At 44.6% G+C, this 24738-nt stretch overlaps 1 protein-coding gene across 11 annotated transcripts in view; it reads left to right on the forward strand.

The window, feature by feature from the left end:
- The window catches only part of LOC129621864 (neurexin-3-like), a 300739-nt gene that overhangs the window by 25778 nt on the left and 250223 nt on the right, over nucleotides 1-24738 (forward strand). The window contains exon 1 of one of the 11 annotated variants that reach the window (XM_055538776.1): nucleotides 5336-5433. The exons of the other annotated variants lie outside the window; for them this stretch is intronic. The gene's annotated coding sequence lies outside the window, so the exon portion shown is untranslated. Of the gene's footprint in view, nucleotides 1-5335; nucleotides 5434-24738 lie in introns of those variants that run through there. 11 annotated transcript variants of the gene reach the window in all.

Here is a 24738-nt window from a genome sequence, read left to right on the forward strand (position 1 = left end):
TAAAATATCATGATTTAGTCCTAACTGAAGTTAGCAGATGGTGGCCAGCAGAGAGGGAGGATGGCGAGGGATGCTGAATGCAAAGTGGTGGTGCTGGAGAGGAAAGAAAAAGGGAAAGGTGGAGGGGGTGTAGCTCCTCCTGTGTGACAACTTTGTGGTCCTAGCCTGCCCTACTCCTTGTATCTTCCCAACAACAATTCATCCTGACCATACTTGGAGGGAGACTTTGTTTCTTGCAAATCTGTGAAAGTGTTAGTCACTCCATTGTGGCCAACTCTTTGCAATCCCATGGACTGTAGCCTGCCAGGCTCCTCTGTCCATTCCCTTCTCCAGGGATCTTCCTGACCCAGGGATTGAACCAGCATCTCCGGCAGTGCAGGCAGATTCTTTACCATCTGAGCCACTAGGGAAGCCCAGATCTAAGGTTTATTAACTAGTTCAAGTCCTCGCAGTTTTCCCAGCACTGAGGAGAGGGCAACAGAACAGACTTGCCAATTAGTTGGCTAGGAGTAGGGCTTAAGTAGTGTGTAGGGCTTAAGTAGTGTCAAGTAGCCTCTAGTCTGTCTTTAGACAGCTGCTTATTTCCTGTAGTTTGGGAAGAATTCCTTGAAGATTCTTTAACTGGGTTTATAGCTGGCAGCTTCCTGTCAGGGTCAGGTGATGGATGTGCACCAGTGAAATGGTGACTGAGGGAAAAAAAACCTCTAACGGATGCCTGGCTGTGGGTTGGAGTTCCTGTCTCCAAGGAACTCTAGTCATGCCAGCACTAGGAGAAGCATTGAGGTCAGCAGAAGTATTCTGTCAGAGCCTGCATTGTGGCTTAAAATGGATGTTTATGAGAGGCCAAGTTGAATTATCTAGAATACTGCCAAAGAGGCCTCATGTGAGAGGAATAAGTGCACCCCTCTGGGGGCCAGTTTCAGGCCAGTGCTGCTGGAGGTGAGTGAGCAACCGGGTGTCTGGGAGGCCCCCAGAAAGGTCTGGTTTGTCTACAGGGGCCTGGTTGAATCCAAGGTCATGCTTCTGGTGGCCTTTGTAATGTGGCAGTTGAAGCCAGGCAGTTGTCATGCCTTCTGGTTTTCCTCAGTCAAAACAGTATTAAGAGGAGCTAACATTTATTGTACCAGGTCTCTGCCAGGCTTTAAAAATAATTACTGTGAACAAAGCTCTAAGGCAGGTACCGTCGTTTCCCTGGTTTACAGATGAGGAAACTGAACAGACTTTCTAAGGCCACGTGACTAGTCCGAGGTGAGCGGACCGTGGATCCTGGCTTCAGCCCACACAGCCATGCTCTTAAACCTACTCTGCTCTTTTACTGGTCAACCTCAGTTAGGGTCCCATTTTCTTGCTTTGGCTGTGTCCCACTGAGCAACCCAGTGTCGCAGGGGGTTTGCTGAGCCCTGGAGGCTGGAAGACACCCATTGATATGAGCAACTGCCTGCCTTGCCCTTTCCAAAGCGGAGCCAACCCAACCTTCTCTGAGCCAGGGAGGGACTCAATGCATTATGTAGGAGTGGCTGTCCCCCTGAATGATGTCATGACTTTTGTACCTGTAGCAGGAAAGTGCCTGGAGAGGAAGCAAAGCCCTGCAAGTTGAAGATGGATGAAGGAGAACAAGGAGTTATGTGGCCTTAGAAAGTCTGTTCAGTTTCTTCATCTGTAAACGAGGGAAACGATGGTACCTGCCTTAGAGCTCTGTTCACAGGAGTTATTTTTAAAGCCTGGCAGAGACCTGGCACAATAAATGTTAGCTCCTCTTAATACTGTTTTGACTGAGGAAAACCAGATGTCAATATACCTGGCTTCAACTGCCGCATTACAAAGGCCACTGAGAGCATGACCTCAGATTCAACCAGGCTCCTGTAGACAAACTAGATATTTCTGTGGGCCTCCCAGACACTGACTTGAAGGTCTCCGTCTCTGGACTGTGATAACTCCTGGGTTTCTATGATTCCTGGCAAAGCTGGTGTGATGGGAGTGTTTTAGGAATGACTTGCTGTCAAGATGGTGTCTAAAAACCCCCTCATTGGTTCATCTGCTCTCTCTGGACTGCGGGAACTTGTACAGCACAGTGCAGGCGATCTTGGGAAGGAGGCCAGCCTGAATCTTCAGCCATCTGTTAATGGGGCAATACATTATGTTGTAGCACAAGCGAATCACCATAATTGGGCAGAACCATCAGATAAGGTTGCAGCCAGGGGAGGCGACTGCGCAGGTGCGGATTAGCTGTGAATGTGTAGCTTGGGGGATGGAGGGGGGACTGTGCAAATGGAAATGTCCGTCTTGGTGACACTCGAGTATATGGTTCTCAAAGTGGGTTGTGGTGTCACCTGGGAATTTATATGAAATACACGTTCTTGGGTCTTGCCTCAGAGTTCCTGAGTCTGAAACTCTAGGGCCCAGCAAGCCGCATTTTAGAACACCTTCCAGGTGATTCTGATGCATAGTAACGGTTGAGAATCATAGCTGTAAACTAGGGTAAGTAAACTGTAGTGTTCTGGACACAGCCTAGACCTCTGAGACTGAGAAGACCTTGAACTTGCTGGTTTTATATTGTCTAATGAAAAATAAACTTAATAAATCCTCTTTGGATTTAATCTGATTAACAACAGAGGTTCTCCAGTGATTTAAGCAAATTCCCCATGGTCTAGCTACTGAACCCACCCTTGATAGGCAAAACCCTTCACTGGACTTGAGTGGGAGAAAGTCTGTGGTTGACAGTAGGTGTTTCCTTAAGGTAGTTCAGGTATTGTAGCTGAAGGAAAATCTGCACTGGGGTTCTTGCCCTACCTGGCATTAATCTCAAGGGCTATGGCGTGGCTTTTCCTGGCTCCTGGTCTCAGGCTTTTCATCTATGAAGTGAGGATATGTTGGAACTCTCCAAGTTCCTGAGTGGTGACAGTCCATGGTTCTTAGAGATGTCACAAGGAAAGGACGTGGTTATGTCATGCTGGAAGCAGAGGTGTTGATGTGTCATAGTTTAAGCATTAATATTGGATGCGACAGCCTGCTGACCATCTGGAAGAATCTGCCAGGGTGCCAAAGGCCCTGGACCCTGATTTGAGAGCTGCATTTTTAGGACAGGTGCCTCATTAATAGAAATGACTGCCTGAGAATGTAGCCCTGACTTTGAACCAGGCTATATTCGCTGCACTGTCAAGCCTCTCGAGCACAGAGGCCCACGGACACCAAAGGGTCAGCCCCCCAGCCCCAGGTCTCCTTCTGTCTGACCCCCTTGGTGGCTTCTGCTGTGTGACTTGAACAACTATGTGTGCCGAGCTTTGGCGCTTAAGCTTTTCTGCGGGAGGAAGGCGGTGGGAACACAGCCTGTGAGCGTCTGTCCTTCCTTGGCTGAAGACACTGTTCAGGCGAGGGGGGCGCTGGTGAAGGAGTGAGAACGGGGGTGGGAGCGGGGGGTGGCCTGCCTCCAGGACGGCTTGCACTCCCGCGGCTTTCGTAGGACTCTGGCGGCAGAGGCAAAGAACGTGTACCAAGCTGACCTTTGAAGCCAAACAACTTTTACGTTTGCTGCCCAAAGGGGCTGCTGACAAGTTGGGCTGGAGGCAGAAGGTGGAGGAGAACAGAGAAATACACTGCCTTCAGAGAGGAGCTCATGGACTGGTGGGCAGAGCCAGAATGGCCGTGACACGCTCAGACATGCGGACAGGCTGCCTTCCGTCTTCGTCAGAGGACGCGCATCTGAAGTGTGACTCTGGTGCTGCAAGAGGAAAATGCAATTTGGACATACCCCACTGAAATCTCTCTCTGAGCGATGCCACCAGGGCAGAAGTGGGTTATAGTGACCAAGGCCGTTTCATGTAAGGTCCGTTTCAGGCCAGGGGCCTCCACCAGGGGGAAGGATGGGTGTCTGATTCAGATACAGCTCTGAATGGAGGCAGTGGGAGGGGAGAAACACCCATAGCATCCCCCTTTGGTCCCTCTTGGGCTTTTTTCTCCACCGTGAACTTGGAAGGTGGGATGCTGCCATGGGTGAACCTCATCATAGCTTCCAGGACCTGGGAGCAGAGGGCCATCCTGGGTGGAGCAGAAGAGGAAACAAAAGGCTGTGTGATTTAAAATGAGTGTGACTCCATTTCTCTACCTGAATATACAGGGAACACCTGTTCTTGTCTACAGCCAGAAAGGATTTGACAGAATTTTTAAATCAAAAAGTGAAATGCAGGAAATTGAAATCAGCCTCTGTAATAGGACTTCATGGCTTCCCTGTTGTTTAAAGATGTTGCAGTGTTGTGGTTTCTGTTTCTGGGGGTGTCAAGAGTCAAAGGATGTGACATTTGTCAAGTGCTTGGGCTCATCATAGCCAGAAAGTTCCACTGGGGATGTGTGTGCGTGGACTGGAACGTGGGGTACAAGGAGAGTGGTAGGGGAGATTCAACTAGGTAACCTTAGAGTCCCTCCCAACTCTTAATTCTAGGATTCTTGGGAAAAAATAAATGCCAGTGGTGGGCCTTCTTGTTCTAAATATGTTGATCAAGTGGGTTCAACAGAGCTCTTGTATCAAGCCCAGTTCCCCTTGCTAACACGCAAAGAGAGAAGTCTTGGTTGCTGGAGGTGGGAAGCATGTCTCCGTAAGTCAATATGAATCTCTGGCTTTTTCCAGGGACAAAGGCAGGTGAAGGAAATGGAACCAGTTTCCAAGTATATTATTCAACTTAATCATCACAGTAACCCACTGGATAGATAGGATTACCCTGTGCTCCAGAAGAGGACATGAGGCCACAGAGACATCAAAACTCTTGCATATAGTTGCACAGCCAGCAAGTGGAGACCTCACGACACAGTCCTGGTCGGGGCCGTGACCTCCCACCCTACCTGCCTGCCTGGGTTGAGTGCTTGTCTCTTTGAAGACTCATGTGAGGAAGGCATGAGTTTGCACAGCTTCATACCCGAGTCCCTGCGCCTTTCTCTTTACACATGATGATGTCTCCTCCCATGTCTGTGTCCCCATAGGGAGGGCATTCTGAGCAGTGCTGAACCGACTTCCGGAGTGGAGCTTGCCTGGGGAGGGGGGACCGGGGATTGTGAGTTTCAGGGCAGGTGTGGGAGCCAGCCACGTGTGCTGTGGGAGGCTCGCTTTGTGAGGGAGGCCACTCCTCTTTGTTTCAGCCTCCCCGAGTGAAGTGAGGCTTCCTGGGGCCTGGGAGTATTAATGACTCATTGCTGGCGTCTTGGAGCCGGGTGAAGCGTTCTCTCGGTGTTCCCGTTGCAGGGTTAGACATCAGCAACTCGTAGCTTGGTGTTTGGCTCCGGCTCGCAAGCCGGATCGTTTCTTTGATCCCAGTTTTTCTCCGTGACTTGGCTCAGTTTCACAACTGGGTAGGAAATGTCCCTGCCTCACTTTCTAGTTGTTGCTTTTCTTCTTTTTCCTCTTGGGTACGGCCAACGGCGGAGAGCTTTGAGAAAGGAGACACGGTGAGTTGAGCTGACCGCCTCAGGGTCTGAAAAGCTGAGTTAGTTTTGTTTCATTTTCTTCACTGATTTCATAAGTTTTAAATTACCACCTTAACATAGTATTTTATGTAATGTAAATAGGACATGATTAATACTGAAAACTTCAAAAACTTAGAAAAGCACAGAGGCCAAAGCAAAAATCGCTCTTTTCCTACCATATACCATGATCTACATTTTGGTGTAGATTCGCTCAGGTGTGTGTGTATGTGAGATACATTTACTTTTTATTTATTTTTTTTACAGAAATGAAATAACATATATGGTCTTTTTTCCCCCTGCTTTTAGTGTTATAATGTGAGTGTATTAATGTGTCAAAAATTCTTAAATATTTTATTTAAAAGGTTGTAAGGATATGAAATATTTTATTATATAGACATAACAATTTACTTTGTGCCCTGTTGTTAGATATTTAGGCCCTACATTTTCTATAATTAGAAATATTACTATTTATCCCTCCAAAGTTTAGGCCATATTACATTTCTGCCTGTAGTATGTAAGAACATTTTCCAATACCCTTAAGATACATCTTTGCTGCTCTTTGCCTGGCAGGACCAAAAAAATGCTATTTCATTGTCTCAACCTTAAGCTGTACTAAGCAAGAATGAGTACATATGTAGATGGATTTGTTGGGAATTTGTAATGGAAAAAAGATGTCAGCCATCTCAGTTTGATTTTGTGTATTTCCTCCTTTGATTTTTCCTTTGCCAATGTAACACAAAAACACTAGATCCTAAATAAAGAGGTATATATAAGTATCTTTTAAAGGGTATTTGTCACAGTTTTATTTATAAAAGCTGAAATAGCCTGAGTGTTTAAAATGAGAAATTAGTTAACTTCATGGTGATAATGGAATACTATGCAATCATTAAAATAATTTAATGGCATAGGGAAAAGTCTGGCTATAAAATAATATGTACATTATGATCTCAATTAAATAATATGTGCATAAAAGAAAGGCTATAAGGTGAATTTTAATCATCTCTCAATGATATAACTATATATTTTTCTCTGTGTTTTCAAAAGTTTGTAACAGGTGCATGTAATACTATTGAAATCATATGCAGAACAGATGTTAGCAAGTAAACTCTGAAGTGTTATGCATGGAAAGAAAGAGCTCTGAGTAACTGTGTTCTGGGTCACTTAGATTCTCCCAAGGACTTTATGTATTAATGAGTCTTTTTACATTTCTTTGAGGGTTGTGGGGCTCTTTGGAAGTTTGCAGGACTGCGTATAGCAGGGGCTTCTAATAAGGTTAGAATCAAATTAGGGAGTTGGAGAAGAGCATCTGTCTATTCTTCTGTCCTTTGTTGGACTTGGTGGCACAAGGTGAGGAAGGAGGGAAAGAACCTATCTTTGATGTCCACTGTCCTGGACCACAGAGTACGTAGGACACACCATCCAAGGCATCAGTGAGTCTCAGAACCATTGGGGTTGGGGTTTGGAAACTGAAAGGCAGGGAATGCCAGAGGAGTGATGTCTAAGTGTCATCTGGAGGGACTGATTTGGTTGTATTTGTGTGTTTCTGATAATGACAAGTATAATGGGGACAGAATCCTGTGCTAGTCCCCTTACTCACTGATGAGGAAGTGGAAGCTAGAGGGATTAAGTCACTTGCCTGCAACAGGGTCTTTATCCCCATGACAGTGTTCCACTGGGATGGTGCAGTATGTCCTGTGTTGCGTGTGTCTAATTGGCTGAGATGATTCACAGCATACTTGGGTGATTCTTAACACATTATCGACTGGGGGATTTTTGCAGAAACTAATGCCTGTGGCTGACAATTTGTTCTATAAGTGAGTATTGAAAGGTCTCTGGTCAATAACATTTGGGTAACAAAGAAAGTATTAATATATCTCTGGTCAATATGAGTTAAGTTCTTGTTTGGTTAGAGTTTGGATGAAAGAGGATCTTTTAACTCTCTAACTAGTAGGATTGGGCATGGGAGAAGGTCAGTGTCAGTCTTTCCCCCTTATAAAATGATAATTATTAAATGACATTCAGAGGAAGAGGAAGTACTGAACTTTGAAATAAAGGGAGGTGAACTGGGAGAGCTGGCAGAGAGATGAGTCAATGATCGAAAGGGTTTTTTTTCCCCCAGACTCAGGTTTCCATGTGGAGATGCCCTTATTTTCTGAGTTACAGGCATTCAGTGGCATGGGTTTTCCTCTTATGATGCCTTCCATCTTGGGTGTTTGAGGAGAATTCTGATAACTGGAGATTTCATTCAGTTTATGACTTAAAGCCCCATGCTGTGTTACTGAGTTCGTCTTTGGCTATCAGTGCCCTGGGTATGAAGACACTTGAGTTGGCTTTGGGCATCACTCTTTAAGTCTGAGAGTCTGTCCAGGGTGGGCAGTGGTTATGGTGGGAGAGCAGTGGAATTCCTGGGCAGAGTGGAGCTCTGAAAACAAGTGAAGGGTATAGTAGAAGAAAAGGTCATTGAGGGGATAAGCAGGGCGTGGTAGCTGCCTTCCTATATGTGTGAAGCTGTCATAAGGAATAAAGAATAAAACTTGGTCTGTGTGACTGAGAGCAGAGCTATAACTGATGAAGTCCAAGATGTTCTGAGGAGACCCACTTCAGCTCAGTTTAAGGAAGATCCTTCTAGAAAGTAGAGCCTCCCGTCAGTGGTCAGTAGAACAAATGTTGAGAGCCAGAGCTTCCAAATGTTGGCCAGAGGAGATTCCTGGACTGGGTGGGAGGATGTTTCTAGATGGCCACCAAGGGTAATTTCAGGTCTGCTCTTCTAAAACTCAGTGTTTCCATGTCTACCTGCTGGCTATACGATCTATTCATTATTCACTGTTTGTTAAGCATTTATTTTGCTTGTCATATGTTCTGCTAAGTGTTGGAGATATAATCGTGAACAAACTATAAGATCCTTGAGCTTATAGTAAATTAAAGGAGTAAATGGTAGATAGATTATTGCAAATATGTGAGCAATCTAGTCAAGTACAGGGTGCTGTGATCTCACCCAGGAAGTGCACCCAGCTTAGCTTGGGGTGAACCATGGAGTCTGCCTGGAACAATGAGTTGGAAGATCTAAAAAATGACTGTGACTAGGCCAGAGGGTAAAGAAGAGTATTCCAGGGAGAGGGAACAGCTTGCACAAAGGTGGAGGGACAAGGCGGTGCGTTACAGACACCAATCACTGGCATAGAGGCAGGTGGTGAGGGGGGTGATGATAACGAGGCAGACAGATGATGAAGGCCCTTTTCTGCAGGTCAGAGCGTGGATTTCAGATTGACGGTAACAGGGAGTCATTGAAGAGCTGTAAGGAAAGGAGTTGTGTGATCTGCCTCAACTAATGGAAAGACGGCTTTGCTTCCTGTATAGAGTGGGTTGGAGAGGACCAGGACTGGCTGTCGGGAGACCAGAGTCTATTTCCGTAATTCTGGTGAGAGAGGACAGTGAAATTAATCCACTGTAGTGGCTTTGAGACTAGAGAGCGCTGGGCAGGTGGGAGGGAAGTAACATATGGGGGAGCTGGGAGGTAGGGGGCACATTCACTGAGCCAGAGGAATGGGAGAGACAGCAGACTGGGGGGCTGGTGGGATGCTGATGAGTCCAGTTTGGGACATGTTGTGTTTAAAGGGCTTATAGAACACAAAAGTAGAGACACCATTTCTTCCCAAATTGTAAGCTACCCCAAAGAGATTCATGTCTGTCTCCTGATACGGTGGAGGGGTTTCTTTATATACAATGGTCCTTTTCTTCCAAAACACTTTTGTGATTACTTCTCACAGATCCTCCCACCATTATTGTCCCATGAAATGATGTCTGTGTGGTCTTAGTATAGAGTTACTTAGCTGGGTTTTGCTCTCTGGTTGGGTCCCTCACATCTCTTCTCTAGTGTGCCCAGAGGAGAGTGACCAGGTACGAAGGAGCTCGGTGTTGTTCCGGAGGCAGGGAGAAAAGACCCGGAGAGGCTTAGAGAGGAAGCCAGGTAGGTGAGGTTGCTTCCATTCCTGGATGGTGGCCTCTCTGCTTGACTGGCCTGCACTCCCTCCATAGACTCACCTTCCTGGATGTTCCCAGACTGTTGTATAGACACCATTCAGGGGTCATCTATGGGTCAGCTGCTGACCCATTCCACAGATTCATAACTGGCAGAGACACTGAAGACCATTAAGTCCAAACTGCGGCTCAAGGGATGTGAAGAGACTTCTCCAAGGTCAATGTGTTGGTCTCCCAGCTTCTTTTTCCCACTTCACCACATTGGACTTTTAAAGACTCTTACTATAACTTTAAAAGTTATAGCTCAGTAAGAGTCTGCACCAAAGCCTTTGACTGTATGGATCACAAAAAACTGTGGAAAATTCTTCAAGAGATGGGATTACCAGACCACCTGACCTGCCTCTTGAGAAATCTGTATGCAGGTCAGGAAGCAACAGTTAGAACTGGACATGGAACAACAGACTGGTTCCAAATAGGAAAAGGAGTACGTCAAGGCTGTATATTGTCACCCTGCTTATTTAACTTCCGTGCAGAGTACATCATGAGAAATGCTGGGCTGGATGAAGCTTGGAATCAAGATTGCCGGGAGAAATATCTATAACCTCAGATACGCAGATGACACCACCCTTATGGCAGAAAGTGAAGAGGAACTAAAGAGCCTCTTGATGAAAGTGAAAGAGGAGAGAGAAAAAGTTGGCTTAAAGCTCAACATTCAGAAAACGAAGATCATGGCATCCGGTCCCATCACTTCATGGCAAATAGATGGGGAAACAGTGGAAACAGTGAGAGACTTTATTTTTGGGGGGGCTCCAAAATCACTTCAGATGGTGACTGTGGCCATGAAATTAAAAGACGCTTGCTCCTTGGAAGAAAAACTATGACCAACCTAGACAGCATATTAAAAAGTGCAGACATTACTTTACCAACAAAGGTCCATCTAGTCAAAGTTATGGTTTTTCCAATAGTCACATATGGATATGAGATTTGGACTATAAAGAAAGCTGAGCGCTGAAGAATTGATGCTTTTGAGCTGTGGTGTTGGAGAAGAATCTTGAGAGTCCCTTGGACTGCAAGGAGATCCAACCAGTCCATCCTAAAGGAGATCAGTCCTGAGTGTTCATTGGAAGGACTGATGCTGAAGCTGAAACTCCAATACTTTGGTCACCTGCTGTGAAGAACCAACTCATTTGAAAAGACCCTGATGCTGGGAAATATTGAGGGCATGAGAAGAAGGGGATGACAGAGGATGAGATGGTTGGATGGCATCACCAGTGCGATGGACATGAGTTTAAGTAGGCTGTGGGAGTTGGTGATGGACAGGGAGGCCTGGCCTGCTACAGTCCATGGTGTCACAAAGAGTCAGAGTCGACTGAGAGACTGAATTGAACTGACTGAACTGAACTATAAACACCCCTTCTTTTTGATTCGTGTCTTCTATGTGGCCCTTCAATGTCTGGATTCTCCAGAGCCCTACCACTCACCCTTTTCTCGTACCTCATCCCCTTTCTGTGTGGGCCTTTCTACTCCTGTGGTTTTCACTGCTACCCAAGGGTGGATGACTCCCCCGTTGGTACTTCCAGCCTTGAACCCCCTCCTACACCTTAGATCACCAGTCCTGGTCCTCTCCTCTCATGGGCACATCAAAATTGGCAGCTTATAAATAAGGGTGTTGGCTCCAGTCCTACTTAGGTGACTGACTACTGGTTCTTGCAGTTGAGAATCGAAAGTAAGTTGATACATACCCTGCACACACCCAAGTCTGCTCTGCATCTTTTCCTGCTTGTGCGAGTGAGCAGCATCCATGTCTGCCCAGGAATGTGAGCTGGAGAGGTGGGAGCCAGCGACAGTATCCCTTTTCCCCCACCTCATTAGTCATTGCAACCCTTTGGTTCTGTCTTTTCAGTGCTCGAGGACTCCATCTGCTCCTCTGTGTCTTTCTTGCCAGTGGACAGTCATCAGCCTCAAAGTGGAACACATTGGTTCATTCTCCAGTGGTCTCCTTACTGTCCCTTCTTTTCTTCCTCCATCTTCTCTTCCTCTCTTACATACTGTAGGAAGGATCTAAAGGAAATACAAACCTGATCAAATCCACTCCTTGCATAAAACTTTCTCTCCTCTGTAAAACCTCTTTAGTATACCAAAGATAGTGGCTAAGATCCTGGACTCTGTGAGTCAGACTGCCTGGGTTTGAATCCCATTGACTGGCTGAGTTATCTTGGGCACATTATGTAAACTTTCTGTTTCTCAATTCCCTCACCTATAAAATCAGAGAATAATAATAATAATACTGGGGCTTCCCAGGTAGTACCAGTGGTAAAGAACTTAAGAGACATGGGTTCAATTCCTGGGTCAAAATAGGTAGGTGTAATAATATACCTACTTCATAGTGTTGGTATAAGAATTAAGTGAGTTAATATTTTTGAAGTGCTTAAAAAGTGCTTAGCACATAGTAAGTAAGAGTTTGTTAAATAAAATAAACATATAATTGCTTAGCTTGTCATGGGGGCCTTTCAAAACCTGGCCCCTGTTGACCTCTCCAAGCTCAGGTTCTCAGTCCTTTAGTTCCTGGCATTGCGTTTCCAGCAGTGTTCAACAATTTGCCACTTTTCGTACCATTATGCTTTTCCTTGTGTTTCCTGTTATCCCTGGATTCTTCTCCTTTCTTCTTTCCAATGTCTCCTCCCCATTATAAACCTTCAAATAAATTACTCATCTTTTAAAATTTAGAATGGATGCTTCCTCTCTGAAGCATCCCCATTATCTGGACAAAGATAACCTACCTTGCCCTGAGCTACTTTCATGGGTGGGTAGATTTCATTTAGTGGTTAGTCTGGAGGCTCTGGAGCAGGACAGAAATTGTTCCCATTCTGATTTTCTGATTCAGCCACTTATCAACGGTCTGATCTTGGGCAAGTTACTTAACCTCTGGGAGCCTCAGCTGTAATACTGGAGTAATAAGTTACCTACTTTATGTTTGTGGCTGCTGTTTAGTTGCCAAGTCATGTCTGACTTATTTGTGACCCCAAGGACTGCAGCCTGTCAGGCTCCTCTGTCCCTGGAATTGCCAGGCAAGAATATTGGAGAGGATTGCCATTTCCTTCTCCAGGGGATCTTCCCAACCCAGGGATCAAACTCACATCTCCTGCTTGGCAGGCAGATTCTTTACCATGGAGCCACCTATTTCATAGGGTTATTGTAAGAATTAAGTGGTACCATGCATTCTAAGGGCTTCCCAGGTGCCTCGGTGGTTAAGAATCCACCTGCAGTGCAGGAGACACAGGTTCTATCTCTGGATTGGGAAGATCCCCTGGAGAAGGATATGGCAAACCTCTCCAGTATTCTTGCCTGGGAAATCCCATGGGCAGAGGACCCTGATGGGCTTATAGTCCATGGGGTCACAAAGAGTCAGACATGACTTAGTGACTAAGCAGCAGCAACAATGCATACTAAGGGCTGGGTCCAGCTCTCAGCACATGGTTAGCTGACAGCATTATGATGATATATTTCCATCAATACAGGCATCAGATACTATAAACTAATTTATAGCTTACATATGTGTCTCTGTGAAGGGTGGGACCCTATATACTCAGCTTTACAATTCCAGCATCTCCTTTAGTAGATGATTCTAAATAATACTAATAATTATGGCTATCTGAACCCCACTTGGGATGAAGTTGGTGTCCTGGCCACCATACATTTGGTTTTGTTTTCTTGATGGTCCATCTGAAGGAGGTGAGTCTGCACCCAAAAGGTGGCAGGATGTTCTAAACTGAGCAGGTGGTGTGAAGCAAGGTGTGAAGGCTTGCCTAGGTGTGTGTGTTGGGGGGATGCATAAGCAGAGGGAGGGAGAGGGGAGCCTGGAGACCTTGGCAGGTAGGACTATGCTAGCTGTGGGAAGAAGCAGCAGCAGCAGACCAGGCAAGGAGAATCTGGAGAACTTGGGAGAATGAGCTAGCAGTCAGGATGCATAGATTCTTGGGAGGTAGCTTTGGGGTGGAAGACTGTGGAGAAAGGCTGAGGGAGAATCCACAGGCCAGATGGGCTGGCTGTCACGGTGGGTACGATTTATCTTACCTACTTTCCTCTCTCTGCTCACATACCTTGCTGAGAAGGGGCCCTTGCCTGAGCCCCTTGTCTTAAATGGCAACCCCTCCCTCCAAAACTTCCAACTCCTCTTTCTCTGCTTAGTTTTCTTCCAGAGTACTTATCACCATAGAGCACACTATTTCTTAGATTTATGCATTTGCTTATTATCTATCTCTCTCTAATAGTGTTGTAGCCATGTGTTCTGGGAAAGAAACTCACCCAGAAGGACAATGCAGATAGTGGAGTGCAGTTTATTACGCTGGCGGGCCCAAGGCAGAGTCTCCTCTTAGCCAAGGATCCCAACCAGTTTTTGTGAAAACCTTAATTAACCCTAAGTGTACGTGCTCAAACCCACCTCCCGAAGTTCTCTGAAACTAGTATAAACAAAGGAAAAGAAAAAAAAGTTAACCCATGACTCCTATGCCTTAAACCCATGATTCTGATTCGTGTGCCTTAAGCCTAGGTAGTTAACAGTGGACAGTTATCAATAGGCCTGTGGTCATACCCCAATAAGCATAATAGAATGTATGATTCTATTTGGTTACACAGATAATTAGGGTATTCTTTTAGGCAATGGAGAGCCCTGGGGCTCTTCCTTCCGGGGGCCTGGTTTTCCAGTTGGTATGTTGTTTCCATAGATACTGGGCATAGCGCTCAAAGTCCATAGTCTGGCCCAAGATGGAGCCCTGCTTTCAAGATAGAGCCTGTTCTATTTCCTCCTTCAATAGAATTTAAGTTCCACCAAGGCAAGTTTCTTAATCGGTTCACTCTGATAGGTCACCAGCACCTGGAACATTTCCTGAGATCTAATCAGTGCTTCGTATTTGTTGAATGAACGAATCTCATCACACAAGAATAACTACCCTTCATATTTTTGCATTTAGTCACTCAGTATATAAGGTAAATTTTTGGTTAGAGGTTTATGTTACGTACAATAAACTGTATATATTTGAAGTGTACAGTTCAATGAGTATTGGCGGGTATATATACACCTGTGTAACCAATACCGCAATCAGGATATAGAAAATTCCCAGCACCCCTGGAAGTTTTCTTGTACCTTTTTGTGGTCAATCCCTAGCCCCAGGTAACAACTGATATAGTTTCTGTCATTATTTATTGGCTTTGCTTTTTCTAAAATTTCATATAAATGGACTCATACTCATGTCTTGTTTTGCTCAGCATCATGTTTTTAAGATTTATCTGTGTCGAATGCAGCAGTGGTTCATTTGATTTCATTGCTGATCGGTAGAAAATAGTTTCTTATTTTGCTTTGTGGTTTTCGTGGCCATGAGGGAGGGTGGACTCTGGATCCAGGCTGACTGATTGGATTTCTGGCTCTTCCACTGTGTGGCTTTGGGCAAGATTATTTTCCCTGTGCTTCAGGCCTCTCATCTGTTAAATGGGGTCATAATGGTACCTACCTTATAGGATTGTTAGGAGAAGCATTAAATGAGTTGAAGTAAACACACAAAGTGGTTAGAATGGGGCCTGGCAGAAGTACATATTCAATAATTGTTACCTGTTATTACTTCCATTTTGCAAATGAAGGGAAAAGCCCTGAAGCACAGAAATGTAAAGTAGTTTGACGGGTGTTATCTGCAATGCAGGAAGGAACCCAAGTCTGTCTGATTTAACCTCTGTGTTCTACCCCTTCCCCAATTCTGATCCTTCCCCTTCAGGCCAGAATCCTGTGCGTGTGGTGTAAACAGAAGAAGAGTTAGCACTCAGCTCTGGGACATTTGGCTCCCCTATCTCAGGGTTCACTTAGGCTATCCTCATCTATGTCACCATCTCCTCCCCTGTGAGTAGAGTTTCATCCCCTCCTTTGGCCTGCAAAGGAGGTGGGGTTGGGCCTCCTTGCCCTTTGCTCCTCTCTTGGGCCCTCTCAGGAAGCTGAACTGTGCATCAGGAACACTTCTTACAATCATGCAGCATCAGCTCTGCAAAAAGCTAATTTGATAAACCCCACTCCAGAGCTCACTGAACCTGTCTATAACGATGCTTAATTAAAGTGCAGAAACTTTGAAGAGAGAGCAAGTTACTGCTTAATGCAAAACCAGAGTGCCACTATTCTACCATCTGCCTCCTTCTCTGCAGTAATTGCTTCCTGACATTTGTTTATTTTAATTAGGAGAGCAATCTTGGTCAAGAGGGAGGGCAGGCTATTGGAGGGGAGGAAGAAAGTGGAGAAGGGGGGCTGTCACGTAGTGGTCATGGGCGGAAGGGGAGGCATCTTTGTCTTTATGGTGTGAGTGATTCCAGCTTCCCACACGATGGACCTGTGAAGCTCTCTCCCTATGGTGAAAGCATAAAGCTGACTCTGGAGTCATATGCTCAGGTTTTGAGTGCGTCCTTTAGTGGGTATGGGAGCTGAGCTTCTTGGTTAGAGAATGGAGGCTCCTACATTGTTAGAAGGGAGATTACAGATTGGGCCAGTCAGATCCCAGGTGGTAGTCACTATGACCCAGTGGAGGTACTTCTAGTCCCAACAGGGTCTCATAGCGGAGGGACAGAGAAGTTCATTCATATCTATTGCTTTGTTGTAAAGTCTGCCTGGTTATCTTTGATTGTGTGTTGGTCATTGTACGTGAAAACCATTTATAACTATAAAGAACTGAGATGAAAAATACAGTTTCCTCTAGAGAGAAATTTTACTTTTTTTTCTGGCAGAAATTAGAAGGTATTCTAAATCTAGAGCACTCCCCTGCCTCGCGAATGAAATTAAAACTTAGATGCCCTCATCAACAGGCAAATTCAAACCTATTCTACAGATTCTTTTCAGGGCTAGTTAATTTATGGTTCATTCTCACCCTGAGGGTCTCAGCTTATTGTGAAAAAGGTCAGCTTCTGGCTACCTCATCTTATACAGGTTCTGGACATTGATTTCTGTCTCTCTAACACTGCCAGGCTTTCAAAGAAGTGAAAGTGAAAGTTGCTCAGTCGTGTCTGACTCTTTGTGACCCTATGGACTATATAGTCCATGGAATTCTCCAGGCCAGAATATTGGAGTGGTTAGCCTTTCCTTTCTCCAGGGGATCTTCCCAACCCAGGGATTGAACCCAGGTCTCCCACATTGCAGGTGGATTCTTTACCAACTGAGCTGGTCAGGAAAGCCCAGGAATACTGGAGTGGGAAGATTCTCCCGTGAATCTTCCCGACCCAGGAATGGAACCAAGGTCTCCTGCATTGCAAGTGTATTCTTTACCAACTGAGCTATCAGGGAAGCCCAGGCTTTCAAAACAAAGTTCATATTTGCTAGACTCAGAAAATACTTTCAGGGCAAAAGTGATATCCGTATTTCTCTGGGTTCCTGATTCCCTTCAGTGTTGAACTAGTATTTCCTCACTATGTAACCAGGATTCTGATGACTTTAAAAAAATATATTGCATATTTTATCCAGATTTTTAGTTGTTTTCAGTGGTAATGGCCTGCAGTTACCACAAAGTGCCTGATAGCGGTTTATAAATTACATATTTTTACTTAAGGCAGCAGAAATTTTTAATCCCCAAATGAAATCATAAATAGAATCTCAATATCAAAAACAAAGCTAAACAACAATAACAAAATGATAAAAGTGTAGCCATTCTGGTTAAAGTGGGACTAGAGATTGCCAAGGCCTGCCAACCTGGCCTCTCCTATGTTAGATCCACAATAGGGTATCTGCAATACCTGGGTTGGGATTTCTTTGGAAGGAATGATGCTAAAGCTGAGACTCCAGTACTTTGGCCACCTCATGCAAAGAGCTGACTCATTGGAAAAGACTCTGATGCTGGGAGGGATTGGGGGCAGGAGGAAAAGGGGACGACAGAGGATGAGATGGCTGGGTGGCATCACTGACTCGATGGACGTGAGTCTGAGTGAACTCCGGGAGTTGGTAATGGACAGGGAGGCCTGGCGTGCTGTGATTCATGGGGTCTCAAAGAGTCGGACACGACTGAGCGACTGAACTGAACTGAACTGAATACCTGGGTATCATGGGTATCATTTGAAAAGTTCTTCTGTAAGGTACCCCTTGATGTGACTGAGAAACCATAGCTTTGGCAAAGCTCATCTAATGCTTTTGCAAAGCTCATCTAATGCTTTTGCAAAATGCTTATTGACATTATAAAATAATGGCTAGGTGGCTCAGATGGTAAAGAATCTGCCTGCAATGTGGGAGACCTGGGTCGATCCCTGGGTTGGAAAAATCCCCTGGAGGAGGGCGTAGCAACCCACTCCAGTATTCTTGCCTGGAGACTCCCATGAACATGGTGGGCTACAGTCTATAGGGTCAAGAGTCAGATACAACTGAGCGACTAAGCACAGCACGGGTGCTTAGATATTGGCCAAGATGCTGTAAGAAATGACGGGGTATGCTATCTGAGTTCCAGAAAACCCTTGTGAAAGCAAGACCAGGATAGTGAGGATCTTTTTGGTTCTCTTAGAATCACTCGTCTGAAGCAGGGGGAGGAGAACAGAAATACGGTAAAGATGGTGGGTGTGTCAGTTTGGGTCCTCCCAGAGGCAGACATAAAGATAGGATTAGATATGCAAGAATATTATTGGGGGAAATGCTTGTGAAGGATAAAGGAAATGCTGCATCAGACCTTGATGAATATCTGACAATTGTGCTGTGCTTAGTCGCTCAGTCGTGTTTGATTCTTTGCTACCCCCATGAACTGTAGCCTGCTACGCTCCTCTGTCCATGGTGATTCTCTAGGCAAGATTACTGGAGTGGGTTGCCATGCCCTCCTCCAGGGGATCTTCCCAACCCAGGGATCAAACCCAGGTCTCCTGGATTGCAGGTGGATTCTTTACTGTTGGAGCCACCAGGGAAGCCTGGAAAGAATACTAGGATATCCAATAAGTAGAAATAAAATATGCACAGAAACAAAATAAAAGCAGCTAAGACAGCTTCCTCCAGAGCTCGGAGTGACTCTTGAGGTCATTGTTTGCTCACCCTCCTTGTCTCACACTGGAATAGACCAAGCCTAGGTGGTCGGAGAAGGCAATGGCAACCCACTCCAGTACTCTTGCCTGGAAAATCCCATGGACAGAGGAGCCTGGGGGGCTGCAGTCCATGGGGTTGCTAAGAGTCGGGCATGACTGAGCGACTTCCCTTTCACTTTTCACTTTCACGCGTTGGAGAAGGCAATGGCAACCCACTCCAGTGTTCTTGTCTGGAGAATCCCAGGGACGGGGGAGCCTGGTGGGCTGCCGTCTATGGGGTCACACAGAGTTGGACACGACTGAAGCGACTTAGCAGCAGCAGCAGCAGCAGCAGGCGGTAGGACAGTTCACAAGGCTAGTGGGTTCAAGGGCTGGGGCTTATACCTTAGTCTTTCAAGTCTGAGTCCCCTGCTCCCTTTGCTAAGGGAGGCTGCATGGGGTCACTTGGCACATGATTTGAAGAGGGATGTCTGGCTTCCATATGGACAGACTCAAGCCACTCTCACCTTTGCTCTGAACTTGATGACTCCTCTTCATCATCAAACTGTTTGCTTCTGTTTCCTCATCTGTAAAAGTGGGGATGATAATGGGTATTTTATTTAATTACTTTATTTACTTTTAAATAAATATATTTTTTTGGAGTATAGTTGACTTACAATATTTCAGGTACACAGCATGGTGATTCAGTTATACAAATAGATATATATTATTTAAAAAATTATTTTCCATCATAGATTATTATAAGATATTGACTATAGTCCCCTGTGCTAAACAGTAAGCCTTTGTTGCTTGTTGCATATCTATTTTGGGACACATGTACCCCCATGGCTGATCCATGTCGATGTATGGCAAAAACCACTGCAATATGGTAAAAGTAATTCCGTTCAGTTCAGTTCAGTTGCTCAGTTGTGTCCAACTCTTTGCGACCCCACTAATTGCAGCACGCCAGGCCTCCCTGTCCATCACCAACTCCTGGAGTTCACTCAAACTCACATCCATCGAGTCGGTGATGCCGTCCAGCCATCTCATCCTCTGTCATCCCCCTTTCCTCCTGCCCCCAATCCCTCCCAGCATCAGAGTCTTTTCCAATGAGTCAACTCTTTGCATGAGGTGGCCAAAGTACTGGAGTCTCAGCTTTAGCATCATTCCTTCCAAAGAACACCCAGGGCTGATTTCCTTTAGAATGGACTGGTTGGATCTCCTTGCAGTCCAAGGGACTCTCAAGAGTCTTCTCCAACACCACAGTTCAAAAGCATCAATTCTTTGGCGCTCAGCCTTCTTCACAGTCCAACTCTCACATCCATACATGACTACTGGAAAAACCATAGCCTTGACTAGACAAACCTTTGTTGGCAAAGTAATGTCTCTGCTTTTGAATATGCTATCTAGGTTGGTCATAACTTTCCTTCCAAGGAGTAAGCGTCTTTTAATTTCATGGCTGCAGTCACCATCTGCAGTGATTTTGGAGCCCCCTCCAAAACAAAGCCTGACACTGTTTCCACTGTTTCCCCATCTATTTCCCATGAAGTGATGGGACCGGAGGCCATGATCTTCATTTTCTGAATGTTGAGCTTTAAGCCAACTTTTTCAGTCTCCTCTTTCACTTTCATCAAGAGGCTTTTTAGTTCCTCTTCACTTTCTGCCATAGGCTGGTGTCATCTGCGTATCTGAGGTTATTGATATTTCTCCCGGCAATCTTGATTCCAGCTTGTGCTTCTTCCAGCCCAGCATTTCTCATGATGTACTCTGCGTATAAGTTAAATAAGCAGGGTGACAATATACAGCTTTGATGTACTCCTTTTCCTATTTGGAACCAGTCTGTTGTTCCGTGTCCAGTTCTAACTGTTGCTTCCTGACCTGCATATAGGTTTCTCAAGAGGCAGGTCAGGTGGTCTGGTATTCCCATCTCTTTCAGAATTTTCCACAGTTTCCAAAGGCTTTGGCATAGTCAATAAAGCAGAAATAGATGTTTTTCTGGAACTCTCTTGCTTTTTTGATGATCCAGCAGATGTTGGCAATTTGGTCTCTGGTTCCTCTGCCTTTTCTAAAACCAGCTTGAACATCTGGAAGTAAAAGTAATTAGCTTCCAATTAAAATAAATAAATTAATTAAAAAATTAGAAATTTAGCATTCTATTCATAGTAAGTCAAACAAGTGGAATCAAAATAATTTTTTAGTTAGGCAAAAATTCATAAGTTTTCTAAAATATACATATAATACATACTTATATTTATGTATACAAAAGCTTTTCTACTACACTTGATAAAAGCTTGAGAAAGAACATAAAAAAGAGAAGTGATAGAGAAATTGGAGACCATAAACTAAATGAAACGGGAGCACTGAAAATGAAATAGAAAAAGTGAAACAAACTAGATAAAAGTGAAAGATCATCTTGTAGTCCAGGTGTTTTTAAACATGACTGCTCATTAGAAACATATCTGGAGCTCTGGAGAAAAGAAGCAATACTTGAGCATTTGTATTTTTTTCAAAAATTTCAAGATAATTATGATATACATCTGGATTTTAAAAAGTTGATTACAGGTTTTTCTATTAGATCCTAGTTTTGGTGATATAGAGTTCTATTATTTTTCTGTTGACCAATCATACAATGGTATTAAGCGAGTAAGACTTACATAATCACAATAGTAAAAGATGTTTATCAGTTTTCACAATCAATAGCCAGACAAAAAATAAAAGATAATTACAATTGTAAGCCATAATGGAAACACGATTAAGTTAACAATATAAAATAATTACATTCAGTTGGTGGGGGGGTGGGTGTCAAGGGCTTCCCTGGTGGTAAAGAATCCTCCTGCAATGTGGGAGAGCTGGGTTAGATTCCTGGGTTGGGAAGATCCCCTGGAGGAGGGCATGGCAACTCACTCCAGTATTCTTGCCTGAAGAACCCCCATGGACAAAGGAGCCTGGCAGGCTGTAGTCCATGGGGTTGCGAAGAGTCTGACACTGCTGAGCGATGAAGCACAGCACAAGCAGGTGGCAAGTGGAAGTGCATACATGTTTCCATCCTCCAGCCGGTCTATGTCTTTTGCTTGGTGCATTTAATCCATTTACATTTAAGGTAATTATTGATATGTCTGATCCTATTACTGTCTTCTTAATTGTTTTGGGTTTACCTTCTGCAGGTCTTTTCCTTCTCTTTTGTTTTCTGCCTAGAGAAGTTCCTTTAGCATTTGTTGTACAGATGGTTTGGTGGTGCTTGAATTTTCTTAACTTTTGCTTGTCTGGAAAACTTTTGATTTCTCCATCAGATATGAAGGAGAGTCTTGCTGGGTAGAGTATTCTTGGTTGTAGTTTCTTCCCTTTCATCACTTTAAATATATCATGCCATTCCCTTCTAGCATGTAGAGTTTCTACTGAGAAATCAGCTGATAGCCTGATGGGAGTTCCTTTGTATGTTATTTGTCATTTTTTCTCTGTTGCTTTTAATATTTTATCTCTGTCTTTAATTTTTTGTCAATTTGATTACTGTGTGTCTCAGTGTGTTCCTCCTTGGGTTTATCCTGCTTGGGACTTTCTGTGCTTCCTGGACTTGGTTAACTATTTGCTTTCCCATGTTCAGGAAGTTTTGAGCTTTTATCTCTTCAAATATTTTCTCAGGTCCTTTCTGTCTCTTTCTCTTCCTTCTGGGACCCCTATAATGCAAATGTTGGTGTGTTTAATGCTGCCCCAGAGGTCTCTTAGGCTGTCTTCATTTCTTTTCATTCTTTTTTTTATATTCTGTTCTGTGGCAGTGATTACTGCCATTCTGTCTTCCAGGTCATTTATCTGTTCTTCTGCCTCAGTTATTCTGCTATTGATTCCTACTAGTATATTATTCATCTCTGTTTGTTCTTTAGTTCTTCTAGATCTTTGGTAAACATTTCTTGCATCGTCTCAATCTTTGCCTCCATTCTTTTCCCAAGATCCTGGATCATATTCACTATCATTATTATGAATTCTTTTTCTGGAAGATTGCCTACCTCTACTTAATTTGTTGTTTTTCTGGGATTTTATCTTGTCCCTTCATCTGGGACATAACTTTCTGCTTTTTCACCGTGATTAACTTTCTGTAATATGGTCTTTGTTTTAGCTGCTGTGAAACTGTGCTTCTTCTAGGTTCTTCTGTCTGCCCTCTGATGGATGAGGCTAACAGGCTTGTATAAGCTTCTTGATGGGATGGACTGGTCATGTGAAAGACTGGGTCTTGCTCTGGTGGGCAGGGCCTTGCTCAGTAAAGCTTTAATCCAATTATCTGCTGATGGGTGGGGTTGCACTCCCTCTCTGGTAGTTGTTTGGCCTGAGGAGACCCAGCCCTGGGGTCTGCAGACTCTATGGTAGGATTAATGGCAAACTCCAAGAGGGTTTTCAGCAAAGGGGACCTTCAGTGCCCGTGTCCCTGTGGTGAGCCCCTGCCGACCCACACCTCCACAGGTGGCCCTCCAACACTAGCAGGTGGTTTTGCTTCTGTCTCCTTGGGGTCACTGCTCTTCTCTGGGTCTTGGTGCAAGCAAAAGTTTGTTTGTGCCCTCCAAGACTGGAGTCTCTGTATCCCCCAGTCCTCTGGAAGGCCTATAATCAAATCCCAGTGGCCCTCAAGTTCAGATTCCCTGGGGATTCCCAGTCTCTTTATCAGATTCCCAGGCTGGGAAGCCTGACATGGGGTTCAGAACCTTCACAATAGTGCGAGAACTTCTTTGGTATCATTGTTCTCCAGTCTGTGGGTTCACCCACCCGGGGGGTGTGGGATTTGATTTTACTGTGAATGCACCCCTCCTACCATCTCACTGTGGCTTCTTCTTTGTCTTGGGACATGGAGTATCTTATTTTGGTGGTTCCAGCATCCACCTGTTGATGGTTGTTCAACAGTTAATTGCAGTTTTGGTGCTTTCGCAGGAGAAAATGTGCACACGCCCTTCTACTCTGCCATCTTGAACTGGACTTGATAATGTGTTTTTTAAATGGAAAATTTTGAAGATTAAATGAGATAATATGGGAAAGAGTGCTTTTTTAAAACTCTAAAATGTTTTATAGATTCTATTCCTATATAATGTTTTAATTCTGTTTGATAAAAGGAACTTGAAGTCAGCAGTGATGGGGGAGGGTGGGCAGACCACCCAGGCCCAGTCACTGCTCATGTTCCTGAGCCCACTCTGGCCCCTTCTTCCATGGATAGGGTATTTTTATATCTTTCTTCAAAGGAGCTGAACAAGTTAAAATTTTGGAGCATCAGCTCTATGAAGATGAATAAGTCTGAAGGATGATCCAGACCAGTTGCCTGGGTCCCTTCAGCAGTGACAGGAGGGACTGTGGTAACTGATGTCTGAAGGCTTCTTTCAATAGGGAGCCCATAGACCCTCATGAAGGGCAAGGGCTCAAGTCAGGAAGCAGGAGGCTCTTACTGGACTCCCAAACACAGGGCACAGAGCAAGAGTGGATTGGAATGGCTTGAGAGAGTTGTTAAATCCCAGAAAGAACTTTCTGGCACTGGGGGTAGTTAAATGCTGGAAATGGAGAAGCCAAACAGGTGTGTGGGAATTGCTTTCTGGAGGTCTTTGCAAAGAAAGGGCTTTTCCCTTTGGAAAAGCTGGTAAAGAATCTGTCTGCAATACGGGAGACCTGGGTTCAATCCCTGGGTTAGGAAGATCTCCTGGAGAATGGAAAGGCTACCCACGCCAGTATTTTGGCCTGGATAATTCCATGGACTGTATAGTCCATGAGGTCGCAAAAAGCCGGACATGACTGAGCGACTTTCACTTCACTTCACTTTTGCAAAGAAAAGAAAGACCCCATTATAGTCCTATTGAAACTGGGGAAGCAGACTGGGAAACATTGAAAGTGATAACTACCCTGCAGATCACTGATACTGCGTGAGATGCTGTGAAGTTTCAGGGCTGAGATGCCCCTTGCACACTCTGCCCGTTGTGCACACCTGTTTTCTGCTGCTGCACCTGTGCTCCAGGGTTTATGTACCTGGTGAAAACTCTCTGGGGCCTCCCACCACTGTTCTGATTTCTGAATTTGCGGCCCTTCCTCTCTGTTTACCACTTCCTCCTCCTCAGGTATAAACTTCCAAGAAATGGTGCTGGTGTCAGCAGTTACTCCAGATAATAAAAGCTCAGCATGGTGACCAATAATCACTCTGGGTTTAAGAATAATGTGGGGGAATTTCTCCCAATATGACCCATGAAAGAGGAAATAGAGAAGCAAGGATGATTAAAAACTTTTAGGGAGCATGCAGTAAAAATTTTAATTGGTTTTATTTCTGATACTGTTTTCAGCATCTATCTGTCTCCC

The sequence above is a fragment of the Bubalus kerabau genome, chromosome 10, assembly GCF_029407905.1.
Source record: "Bubalus kerabau isolate K-KA32 ecotype Philippines breed swamp buffalo chromosome 10, PCC_UOA_SB_1v2, whole genome shotgun sequence".
In the NCBI taxonomy this organism is placed as follows: Eukaryota; Metazoa; Chordata; class Mammalia; order Artiodactyla; family Bovidae; genus Bubalus; species Bubalus kerabau.